The sequence below is a fragment of the Lolium rigidum genome, chromosome 2 (genome assembly GCF_022539505.1).
Source record: "Lolium rigidum isolate FL_2022 chromosome 2, APGP_CSIRO_Lrig_0.1, whole genome shotgun sequence".
NCBI lineage: Eukaryota > Viridiplantae > Streptophyta > Magnoliopsida > Poales > Poaceae > Lolium > Lolium rigidum.
In genome coordinates, this window is record NC_061509.1 from 28,947,973 (window position 1) to 28,960,480 (window position 12,508).

Sequence of the window (12,508 nt, forward strand, 5' to 3'; positions counted from 1 at the left end):
TGTATAATAATGATGTAAAGTATGTATAAAACATTCAAGTATTGTCATAAAAGTAGCACGGAACATAAGAAATTATAGATACGTTTGAGATGTATCATATGCCCCTAACAATCTTATAGCTACTACATGAATGATCTCATCTGATTCCTACCATCCCCTACAGCCTACAGCGGGGGATTACTGACACACGGATGGGGGAATCATGGATGGTTTATGGAGATGCGTTGGTGATGATGATGGTGATGATCTCCTTCAATTTCCCGTCCCTGCATGGTGCCCGAACGGAGTTTCTAGTTCCCGGATTAGGGTTTCTGGTGGCGGCGGAGCAACGGAACTCTTTCTGCAAAAACATTGAACCCCCTCTGTTTTCAGGTCAGAGGCTTCTATATAGCCAGGAGGAGAGGTCGAGGGGGTGCCCGAGGCGGCCACACCACCCCTAGGCGCGGGCAGGGGTCGCCCACGCCTAGGCATGGTGTGGGGCCCCCGTGGCTCTTCTCCATCTCGTCTTCTGGCTGCGTGGGTCTTCGGGTAAAATAGGGACTTTGCGGTATTTTTCGGGAATTTTCCTAAAAGATGGATTTCTGCACAAAAAAGAGACACCAGAACAATTCTGCTGAAAACAGCGTTAGTCCGTGTTAGTTGTATTCAAAACACAGAAATTAGAGGGAAAATAACAGCAAAAGTGTTCGGGGAAAGTAGATATATTTTGGACGTATCAGTGCGTTGGCGAATTCGTCGGCTAACAAGCAAGGAGAAGGCAGGTTCAGGCCTCTGGAGTTCAATACACCACTTCGTGCTTGTATGATCTTGTTTATCAATGAAGACGATTACAATGGTGGTGTAGATTGGATCTCACGTGAGTTGGAGAATATACATGTTGTTTGTCTGTCTCGCCCGGAGGCCCCTCCTAGCCTTTATATAGAAAGCCAAGTTTCAGGTACGTGGCTGAGTCGGTTACAAGGTAGGTGAAATCTTGGGTTCCCTAATTATCCTTGTTTCACACGCCAAAAACAATGGTCTTTGAATCTTTACTATTAAATTAGAGTTGGGGATGGTGTCCACTTTGACATCAAACATTCGACAAATCTCAGCCGTTAAATCACACTAAAAAAATGCCATCAAACATTGGGAGAAAGAGAACCATCCACTCACGCCATCCTCATGGAAAGCTATCAATCAATCAAGAAATAATATCAGCGAATTACGTAGAAGCAATCACGGATGGTAACGTCAACAAATTTGGAAAGCGATCCTTGCTACTTCCTCCTAATAAACGCTAATATAGCTACCAAATGGTATCTCCCTTCCCTTGTTATGTTAGCTACCAAATCGTCACACATGTGGCCCAAGGCCGCAGCAAACAATATCCCGAATTCTAATTATTGCTGGGGCACTGTGTTGTGTTACAGGGTGCTCCTCGCTCGCGTCCGTCGGATCTGCATCCAATAGTGTATCTGAAGCGGTGGCTTATCTGGAAAGCCCAGGCTGCACGTGGCAGGCTGTGAGGAAATAAATCCAACTATCTCGTCTTCCTCTCGCGTTTGTCAACGAGATAGAGCTAAGATCGAGAAATCCCCCAACACCAGGAACCGGAGGTAGTGGTCGTGTGCGCATCCGACGACGCCTGCCCGGCCCCGACGCGCTCGATCTTCGCCGGAGAACCGCCCGCCCGACCCCGGCGCGCTCGAACTTCGCCGGTGAATCACCGGCCAGGCACGCCTAACCTCCGCCGGCGACTCACTTTCCTGGCCCCGGCGCGCGCAACCGAGGCGGCACTCGACCCTGATTTCCTTGCGGCGGATCTGGACCGCGACGGTCGGATCAACGGCTAGGAGACCGTCGTCTTCTTCAAGGCCTCCGGTTTCCCTCAGCCTGACTTAGCCCAGGTACCGCCAGATCCGCTTAATTTGGGCGGAGCTTGTAATTTTAGGAGCTAAAATCTTTGCTTGACAAGCATCAGAGTTTAGGGATGCATTTTCTGAAATACAAAATGATGAGTTATCATGCTGGATGTATTTTTTTGTAAAGGGATTGTACTTTCCTACCTTCTCTTTCTCCATTATGGGTATCATATTGTAATTGGATGTAACAATAGCAATCTGGATGTACTTCCTACGATTTTTTTACATCCGGATTGATGAAAACCTGTAGGTGTTTGTTTTCAATTTTTGTTTGAAACTTTATGCATCTGGATGTAATTATATATTTGATCAATTTGCTTGGGATGCAGTACTATATTTGTTACATCTACTATGCGTTTGGACGTCTCTGAATTTTTTTTTATCTAAGTAATTTTTTGGAGCTAGATGTATTTTCTCTTTACGTTCCTCAGATTTAGATGTAATTTCTTTCTCTTTTCTACATTCAGCACTGTCAATTTTTTACATCTTCCATTGGAATCACAAACATTAGTATCTTTTCTACGATGTAACTTTTTGTAGTTAAACTACAACTTTTTACATGCCAATACTTATTCTTAACTGAGGAAGAAAAGAAGCAAATGGCAGATCCATTATTTTTGTGAATTTCGAACCACATGATGTAATTTTTTTCACGATCAAGTTCTCGCTTTTTTTTTTGCTCTTCACGGAGCCGGAAAATAAGGCGTCCTTCTACATGTGCGTCGTTGCAGGCGGCCGAGCCAAAGTGGGGACCCCGGGCAGAAAGAAGAAACGTGCGAAACGAGGACTTTTCTAATTGTGGAACGGGAGAGGGATGTCGGACCGGTTTATTTCTATATTTGGGTGGGGCACTCTGTAAGACTATCTGGTGCTAGGGCACTGTGTAGCAATGTCCAAACAATATCATCTTTACTATCATCGCCCAAACAATCGATAACCCCGCCGCCCCCTGCCGCTTCCCATTCCTCTCCCTCCGCCGTCTCCTCCTCTCCATTTTCCGCCGCCTCCGCGCTGGCAACAGCGCTCCGGCCATGCGGCCGATGCAGGATCTCCTCCAACTTCTCCTCTGCGGTAGTGGCTCTCGTGGAGGAGGATAACAAAGATGAGGAGTCACGCAGCATCAAGCTGCCGCCTGCCGTCGATACAGACCTCCTCCTCATCCTCCTCCTCCTGGCCGCAGCGGTCCCCGAACATCCGTCATGTAGCCACATGTGCCGAAATCGGACGGTGCGGTAGAGGTCTACATACCCCAACAGTGATGCCTTTAGATTCCCACAGGTAAAGGCTCGTTCTTGGTACAATGTAAATCGGATCACCTCCATCATGTTATTTATCTTTTAGGGTATTGTAGCCCAAATATCATCATCACGCAGAAGTGGTAGCCAGGTAAATTAGTTTTACTTCTTAAGGTAGTGAACACCACCATCCAAGTGATGTTGGTCAATTAACATCTTGCTCGATTTCTAAATCTGGAGCTATCAGTGTTGATACTGAAATCTGACATTGCAGATTACATGGTTTTAGGTATTTCTTGTTCTTCCGGCTTCCTCCCGTCAAGATGAAAGGTCGCAGTTTGGCAAGACCCTACTGTTCTTCCTGGTCGTGTTTCTCTAGGCTTCAGCCACAAAGGGTGACTGTGCAACACCCATCGTTTAAGCACATGCATTGAGAGGTGGATACATTCTTAGATTGCTTAATATTGCAACTGAAATTGTTGGGCTGGTTTCATATTCCACATTTGTGCGATTTTTCTCTAAACGAGCAGCTGAGAACTACTTTCACTTCAATTCTGAAGATCTAATTCTAAATTGGCAAAAACCATATCAGTGTTCATTTTCAATATTGTCATCTCAAAGGTATAACTGTACCTCATTTTGATCATCCCATTATCAAGATTTTTTTTATTTACAGATTTTCGCCATGAATAGCCTATACATATTTGTTATGATATTCCACTTTAAAGATGGGATCGTACTTAATTTACTATTTCTATTTGCATGCGATCCAGGGGAGCTTCGGTCATGGATGCCAACCGTTCATGTATATGTGCATTCATGGGTCTATACTCTATAGTACTATACTGGCATATGCATCATTCTTGGCTGCCGTTGTTCTCTTAAAAACTCGACCATGTCCTTTTGGGCATTATCTGTGCAGTCTTCAGTTGCGTTTTATTTACCTAACACTAACCACACTAATCATTTTCTAACATTTTCTTGTTCCATGACTTCATTCAGAATATCCTGCAGTGGTTTTCGGTATTGTACAAAATCATGGCCCTTCAGCAGAATCAAATAAAAAACGAGAGAATATGCCAGGCACGAATATGGATGCATCATGAAGGTGCTTTGAAAACATGTATAATTTTTTCTATGTGTAATTTTTTATGCATCATTATTGGTCATTTCTTTGTAGGTGTATTTTTTTATTTGTCGTTGTCATTCTCAGTGTGGTTTGTCCCCTACTCTCTTGTGATTACAAATCATTTATTTAGTTGTACTCTTTCATTGACACAGCAATAAAGGTTGCCTCCTTAGTTTCCTCTGCTGAACGACTGTGCTGAACTGTCAGGGTGTGTGGATGGTTGCAATGAGATTGTCTGGCAGGTGCCTCCGCCTCCATCACATGTATAAGCGTTTGTATTTGTTCACAAAATTGAGATTATATTCTAAAATTTGAAGGAGCTATCCTCATTTCCATAAATATAAAGATGAATGGTGATGAAAATTAACTTATTTGATGCACGTATTTCTTTGTTTAGGAAGCATGATTAATTTTACATTTTTATTAAATTTCCTTTTAGGATGCTAGAAACTGATGACGATTCAAGCATTAAATTAAAAAGTTGCAGCTGTGCTACTTAGAGCTATCATATCAGCAATACTGCCTAAAGTATTTATGTACTCAACTTTTTTGGTGGATGTTTTATTTATAGAGATCAATGTTATCTTCATGTCATTGCAGTTTTGTCGAGTGTTATATGCACAAGCAGCTGGAGATGTGAGAAACCGGTATTGCGTGGAAAAGAATTGCTTGTGTTGGAGCTTGGGACAAGGAAGATGCACCATGGCCAAGGCTACAATCTGGTCATCGTCTTGCCACCTGCAAGGGTCGCTTGACGTCAACATATCTTACCTAGGCCCAGCCGTTTGTAGCAACACACGTGTTGACACATGGGTACACGCCATAGTACATTTTGATCAAATATATATATATATCTTTGTTGTTTGCTTAGCAACATACATGCCTCTTGAGATAGAGGAATTGATGTGTGTGGCTACATGGTGGAAAATGACAGGTGTGCCATGCTTGACATTCATGGTTGCAAAGAGAACAACTATCTGAGTAATTTACCTCTCTATATAATTGTTTTCTATAGCTTCTGGTTCCTTGAAGTCATTTTGACCGGCACATCAAAATAGAGATATTCAAAAACATGCGAAATTAAATCAGTAAGCAAGATGAGAGGCTATAAAAAAAATATCAAAGTTCCCTGTCATCTCATCTACCAAAAAATCGCAAAAAAAAATAAAGAGAGTAAAATATAAAAAAGATAGAAATTCATGAAAATCCAAAAGTATAATTTTTTTTCTTATAGATACTTCACTTAGGAACAAACAACAATGAAGAAGATCAACATCATGCTTCAGTAGTTTGAGTAACCCAAGCGACAATGATGTCCTCCTCGGTTGACTGCGTTGTCGTTAAAATGTTGATTAAAAGGGTGTCTTTGTTTGTAGCTACTCCGCGCCACCATATTTTCACATGGATTCCGTTTACGTGTGCGGTGGCAAAATTAATTTAAGAAGCCGTGGCAACGCACGGGCATTCAACTAGTGATTCATAGTTGCTAAATTATCTTGGGCTTTGTGATTCTTAGCAGATCATCAAATGGGCATTAAGTTGTGTTGCACCACGTATATGAGTACCCGAAGGGTCATGCACACATCACCAAAATCTATAATAGGAATGTCTTAATTGATTGAGAATAGAATGAGTAATGAAGAATGCACGAGATGCGCATGGTCTGCAAAAGTATATAAATGACACCCGCTTCCTCCAAAAATACGTATACATATAGATATTGGTCTAAGTTAATTCTTTTAGAAGTTTATAAAGTTTGACTTTGGACAAATGCTAGAAGTAATGAAGTAGTTCAGAAAATAGATTGTCAGAACATATATGGGATATGTCGCAAAAAAAGACATATATGGAGTATATATATACACCTATTATACAGGCGTGTTGAATGCATGTCCATCCAAATTTAGACACGTACCCCCAAATTTAGCCCGCAGAGGCCGGGCGGCGCGTAGAAGCACTGCATGCATGCAAACGATAAAACCGATCGATGCGCATCCATCTGACCGGCCGGACGCCTCCATCCATCCATAACCATAACGTCCAGAAAGAGGTAACATATCGTCGATCGATCGTTCCTGCTGAGCTGATTTGGTTAGTCCCGGCCTCCACGAATTGATCGATGAAGCCCAACGGCAGCACGAGCATGTCGTCGTACCTGACGTGCAACCTGGCGCCCAGCCGCGGCGCCGGCGCCCAGGACGACGGCCCCTCGCAGCCGCAGACGGCCACCTGCTGCACGGCGCTGCACCGTGGTCCTGGGTCGACGCAGCCGCGGTTCGCGCCGATCCGGACGCCCGGCTCGGCGGCGTTGATGCTGGACGACGACGACCGTACGATCGAGGAGGAGGAGACCGATGAGGGCGAGGGACAGCAGCAGCAGCAGCAGCAGCAGCAGCAGGAGCAACAGAAGAAGAAGTTGGCAAAGACGCCGACGAGGAAGGCGGCGGAGGCGACCAAGACGATGATCAAGAAGATGGTGCGCAAGTGCAAGTCGTCGGTGGCGGACGTGGACGCGTCGCGGATCGCCGCCGACACGGGCACGCCGTCGCGGCTCCGGCGCAGCGTGGCCGTGCGCCGGGACTGGAGCTTCGAGGACCTCCACGGCGGCGGCCACAACGCCGCCTGAACAAAAGATCGATCGATCGGTCCGTCCGCGGCTTCCAGGATCTGCATGCAGGCGTGCTGATCCATACGCGTCATATATACGGTGTAGGGTGTCAGCGAAAACTTAGACATAAATCATGGTACGAAAAATGTTCATGATCGGATTATATTTTAACAAAAACAAATCTGTGTAAATATTTTGGTGGATCATGTATATGAATTTATTGCAAATGTTCTATACATTGCATGTAATGTACTATACTATATAATCCTCTTTTTTTCATAACTGGAGCTAGGCTTTTTTTTAGCTAACTGGAGCTAGTTTTGGGCGCCCCGGTAGCTATAGATCAGAAGGCCCATCCATCGGCCATTACCATCGGCCCATCAGGCCATCACACGATAGATTCTCAGTCTTGTCCATCGCTGCCAATCTCGTTTCCTGACCCCCGATGCCTCGCCGTCGCCTCGCCTCTCTCTGGCGACCGTTCCTTGCCTCTCGACCACCCATGGCCAAGGAGGTGGTTCCCAATTTTCCAGCCATCCGTCGTTTTCCCAGGTTTGTGTTTCATACTTCTCTACCAGCTAACCATAGATTTAGATCTGCATCGTGGCAGAAGTTGTATTTCTTTTTATTATCTAGAATAAGACACATAAAAAAAGTGGCGTGGGTTCTCACCCCTGGCTGATAGCTAGATGACACAAATCTTATTTGGGTCTGATGCAGCTGCGATAGGCTTCCTCATATACCTCGGAAACCATTAGACGAGGACGGCGTAGTCCACATGGATGTACTTCCGAGAAGCAGCCACCGTGACGGTTCTATATACGAGTGCACGCACGCGTGGAAGAAACACTACCGTGTCGCGGACCGTGGCGAGAGTATGCTATCAGTATCTCCCGTTCCCAACATATTTTTGTTATTACTACTACATTCTCCAAATCTCCAATCCACATATTTGTTCTCTGGTGAAATATCTTGAGGTTGATTTTGCTTCACATTTTCTTCTTGTGAAGCATCATTGGAGGCGATGTCGTTAACGCACCCCGACCGTTGTGTCTTCCTCAATGGAAATTGCAGGCGGCATCCACCTAATTGCATGTTCCAGATATTCTCGTTGAAGCTGGCTAAGGCTCCTGTTGATAACGGGTTGGTGCAGTTGTACGGATACATCGCAGTGCGGGATAATTTGGATCCTTTGCTTAATTATGTTGTCAGTGTTAGCAGGGATGATCCCATGATCTTGGAGCAGGTGCACATCCACCCTTATCTGAAATTATTTTAAGGAAATAGTGTACCTAGCACGCCAAGTATTTAGTTTTTTTTACTTAATAACCCAGTACTAAAAAGAAGTGTGGTCTTCGTGTTTGGACCACATGCATACTTGTTTAGGCACAACTTCATAAACTGCCTCACGAAATTATTTAGATCAAATACGCAATGTTTTACCTGAGGTGGTTAAGAGGATTGACCTCAATACATGAGGGGGTTAAGTGTACTTGTTTGCTATTGCAAATTACTACTTTTATTTCGTGATATCACATGCATGTAACTAATGACAGTCGATCATACACAATCTCGATAGTGTACAGCAAACCGTTTAATATCTTTTAAATTATCATACACACTCTCGATTGTGAATTAATGTTTTTCTATGGAAATTCTTCTAACTTATTAAACTGTGTCAGTATACTGTATTCAAACGAAATAAAAACATAATTTGTGGCTTCTTGGTTGCTACTTTGGACTCCACAATAGTTGATTATCTTTTATTCAGTGGAATATGAAAATGCAGAGCCTTGATGATCTTGTCACTGCAAAACCTGTTCTATTTTATCTTGTCATTTCAATAGGCTTGTGTAATTAAATATCTTAGAATATTTTAAAAATAAATAAGTGGGGTCAAATTTTCCCTCTTAGCACTTTTATGCACCTTATAACTATTTAATGTAACACATGACAAAAGTATTTTTTGGTCAACCTTAAAATTTCCAATTTATGAACATATTAGTTAGTACACCTAAAACATCGTTTAGTATCAGATAGTACAACTGAAGTGCTTCGCTTGAGATATATCTTACTTTTGTCTAAAGAATTACTATAATTATTATGTAGGGCTCTTCTATCAAGATGGCTGGCCCTAAGCGAGGGATAGATTTGTGTGGCAATATTCTAATCGAATATGACATGAAGATCAAGACAGTTGGACAAGAAAAACATGATCTACAAATCATCGATGGTGCATCATTAATATGCTTCAAAGAAATGCAGAATTGTCAATGATCACAAATCGAATCGGTGGAGATTGTGGCGCAATTGACATAACCGCCTCGGGTCTTGAAGATGCAGTTGAGGCAACTATAGATATTCTCCTATCAGAAGTGCGAACTGGTTTCAACTTGTGTCTCTCTTGCTTTCCGAGTGAGTTGAAACAAGAAATCCAGATCTTCGATGGTGCAGTTAGTGAGCCATGCGGCTTAAAGAGCTCGGTGGTTGCTGTAGTTACAGGTTCTTTTTTGAGCTTCAAGTTCAAGGTGGACACGGAGTCATCTGGTTCCATTGAACGGCAGTGTTCCTTCAGGGCGAACAATCATGGGGTTTCAACTCAAAATATAAAGACTGATTTTGCATTGATCTCGGCGAAAGTCACTTGGTAGGCTTTGCCTCAGGGGCACTGAACTTACACCAGCGGTCCAAGACTTCAAGTTAGATGTTACGTGGACTTGTGGCAAATATTTAGTAATAGACTTAAGGCTTCCTAAATTGAGGACTAAAGGACTGGCAAACATCGGCTGTAATCAAACATGTGGAATAAGAAGTACTTGCATGATGTATTTGCATCATTTCAGTGGTGCTAGCTTGCTCCATAGTCGTGCATTGCAACTGTCTTCTATTATGTTTCCTATTTCGCATACTGCCAATGGTAATGGTTAATATGCTAACGCTTAATTTCGATTGCCAAAAATGCCAAAAAAGATCAGTGAAACTAAAAAAATTGTGACGCAGATCCATAATAAAGAGAATCTGAAGTATACAGAGCTAGTATTGAATCTATAATATCTAAATGGAAGCAACCAACTAAGTTACTTTCTCTCAACATGCAAGCTATCCACATTATCAAGCATATTTAACCAATCTTAGGCTGCCACGTCTCTTCAACTCTGCCACCTCACCGGCTCTTCAACTCTCCCACCTTAGCCTTTGCATTGATTTTTTTTTTTAGATTCTCAGGGAGACATCCTCCCCGGTTCCATTTTCATATCATAAAAAGAAACCAATGTTCTCAGAACAAAGAAAGGAAACGCACCCAAGCCCACCTCCAAAAGCTACGGCCTAAAACCCAACAAACTAACCAAGTTTAGCTACTCAAAAGCCACCTCCTTCCAGGAGCCACCGAGCCAACTTACAACTCAGCGTAGACCAAACAACACAGCCAAAAAACACAAAGCTAACAGTTCTTACACCAAGGAACACAAGGAAACAACATCATGGGGAGGGGAAAACTGCACCCTAAACCCACACCACTGTCAGGACTTTTTGCTTCACAGCACAACGTGCACCGAAGCCTCTTCTTCTGGATGCTCCTTCAGATATTCCAGCGAGGCTCTCCCTCCATGTGCCATCTTGGCAGCCGGAGCCCAAGAAGCAATCCAGTCGAAGGAAGAACACTTCAGGTTTGCGCCAGCCTCAGTGGTGCTTTGATCCTGCTCACCAAGTGATCCACAAACAGATCCACTTCCTTCCACACTTGATCTTTGAAAGGCACTTTCCATTTTCTCAGATAAGAAAGGATTGCCCTCCACACCTGCTTCAAATTCAACCAAGTAAGTCTATTGAACACTAAGCTGTTCCTAGAGTTCCAAATCCCCCGAAGAATAGCAGAGGAAATGAAATTAAATTGCATAAACTTTTTGTTACATAGCCATTTACTTGCAATATCCAAATATTCTCCTATTCTACATCTAAAAATCTCCTCAACCAGACTCCAGATTTGTTTGGCAACAATACATTCAAAAAAGAGGTGATGCACACTCTCAAATTCATTACAGAAAGAACATTCCATAGGTTTTGGAATGCCTCTCCTTCTCAAATTATCCCTAGTCATTATCTTATTCTGAGACAGAAGCCAAAGGAAAATCTGGATCCTTGGAGGGATTTTCAGATTCCAAATAGCAGGTAGGTAAATTGGTGTCACACCCCTAAAGTTCACAATAGAATACATAGATTTTGAGGAGTAAATCCCATTGGTTTCATAGGACCAAATGAGTTGATCCTCATCCTCATTAAGCACTATAGTCTCAGCAATAGCTAGCAGTTCCTGCCATTGGGACATCATATCATCAGAAAAAGTCCTCCTAAAATCACATCTCAAATTTACACCATCCCATAACTCACTAACAGTCTTAGTCTGTTGGTTGGAAATAAAATAGATGTCCCAAAACTGAGTAGCTAAATTGGAATTACCAAACCAAATGTCCTCCCAAAATCTAACACTCCTACCATTTCCTATTTTCCATTTATATCCAAATCTAACAGCTTCTGCAGGCCCCATCACACCTTTCCAGAAAGTTGATGGGTGAGTATCATGACAACAAAGAATGTTTGGATCCTTAGTATTATATTTACTGTCTATGATTTTTCTCCATAAAGTCCCTTCCCCCTGAATATACCTCTTAATCCAAGATCCTAGGAGACAAAGGTTTAGATCCTGCAAATGGGGAATCCCCATGCCACCAAACTCCTTTCTCATACATATAGATGGCCAATTAGCTAAATGTATCTTGTTATTCCCTTCCTCATCACTCCACATACAATTAGCTAACTGTGTGTTTATCAGCTTCAGAGCCCATTTTGGAAATTTGAAAAAAAAAGCAGATAAATGGGAATACTGGCTAAAACAGACCTCACTATCTCCCTTTTGGCAGCAGAGGACAAAAGTTTCCCCCTCCAACCAGCTAATCTACTCAAAAGAGAATCAATTAGGGGTTGTAAATCCTCTCTTTTAAGTTTATCATAATGCAAAGGAATCCCTAAATATTTAATTGGGAAAGATCCTAAAACACAACCAAAAATTTCCAGGAAAGTGTTACATTCCTCTACATCAACATTGATAGGAATCAGCTCACTTTTATGATAATTAATCCGCATCCCAGAAATTTGTTCAAAACAAGTCAAAATCCACTTCAAATTTGTTGCAATCCTACTGCTCTTTTCCAAGAAGAGCAACGTATCATCAGCATATTGAAGACACACCACTCCCCCAGGAACAAATTCAGGGCATAGACCTCTAATCAAACCCTCATCACCCCCTTTGAGAAGCATTTTCGAAAAAACATCTACTACAAAGTTAAAAAGACCAGGAGACAGGGGGTCTCCTTGTCTTAAACCTTTGCCAGTAAGGAAAAAATCACTTTCAACCTCATTAATTTTCACACCCACTGATCCTCCAGTAGTTAACTGCTTGATCAGTCTAATCCAGAATGGGCTAAAACCTCTGAGATGTAAAATCTCATAAAGGAAATATAAATTAACCCTATCATATGCCTTCTCATAATCAATTTTAAAGACAAAACCCTCTATTTTCCTCCTATGAACCTCATGCACAATTTCATGTGCAGTGACCACACTCTCTAGAATGTAC

General features: G+C 42.5%; 1 pseudogene; it reads left to right on the forward strand.

Moving 5' to 3' along the window:
- Positions 1-7,375: 7,375 nt before the first annotated feature.
- Positions 7,376-9,545, forward strand: LOC124689426 (annotated as a pseudogene).
- Positions 9,546-12,508: the final 2,963 nt, after the last annotated feature.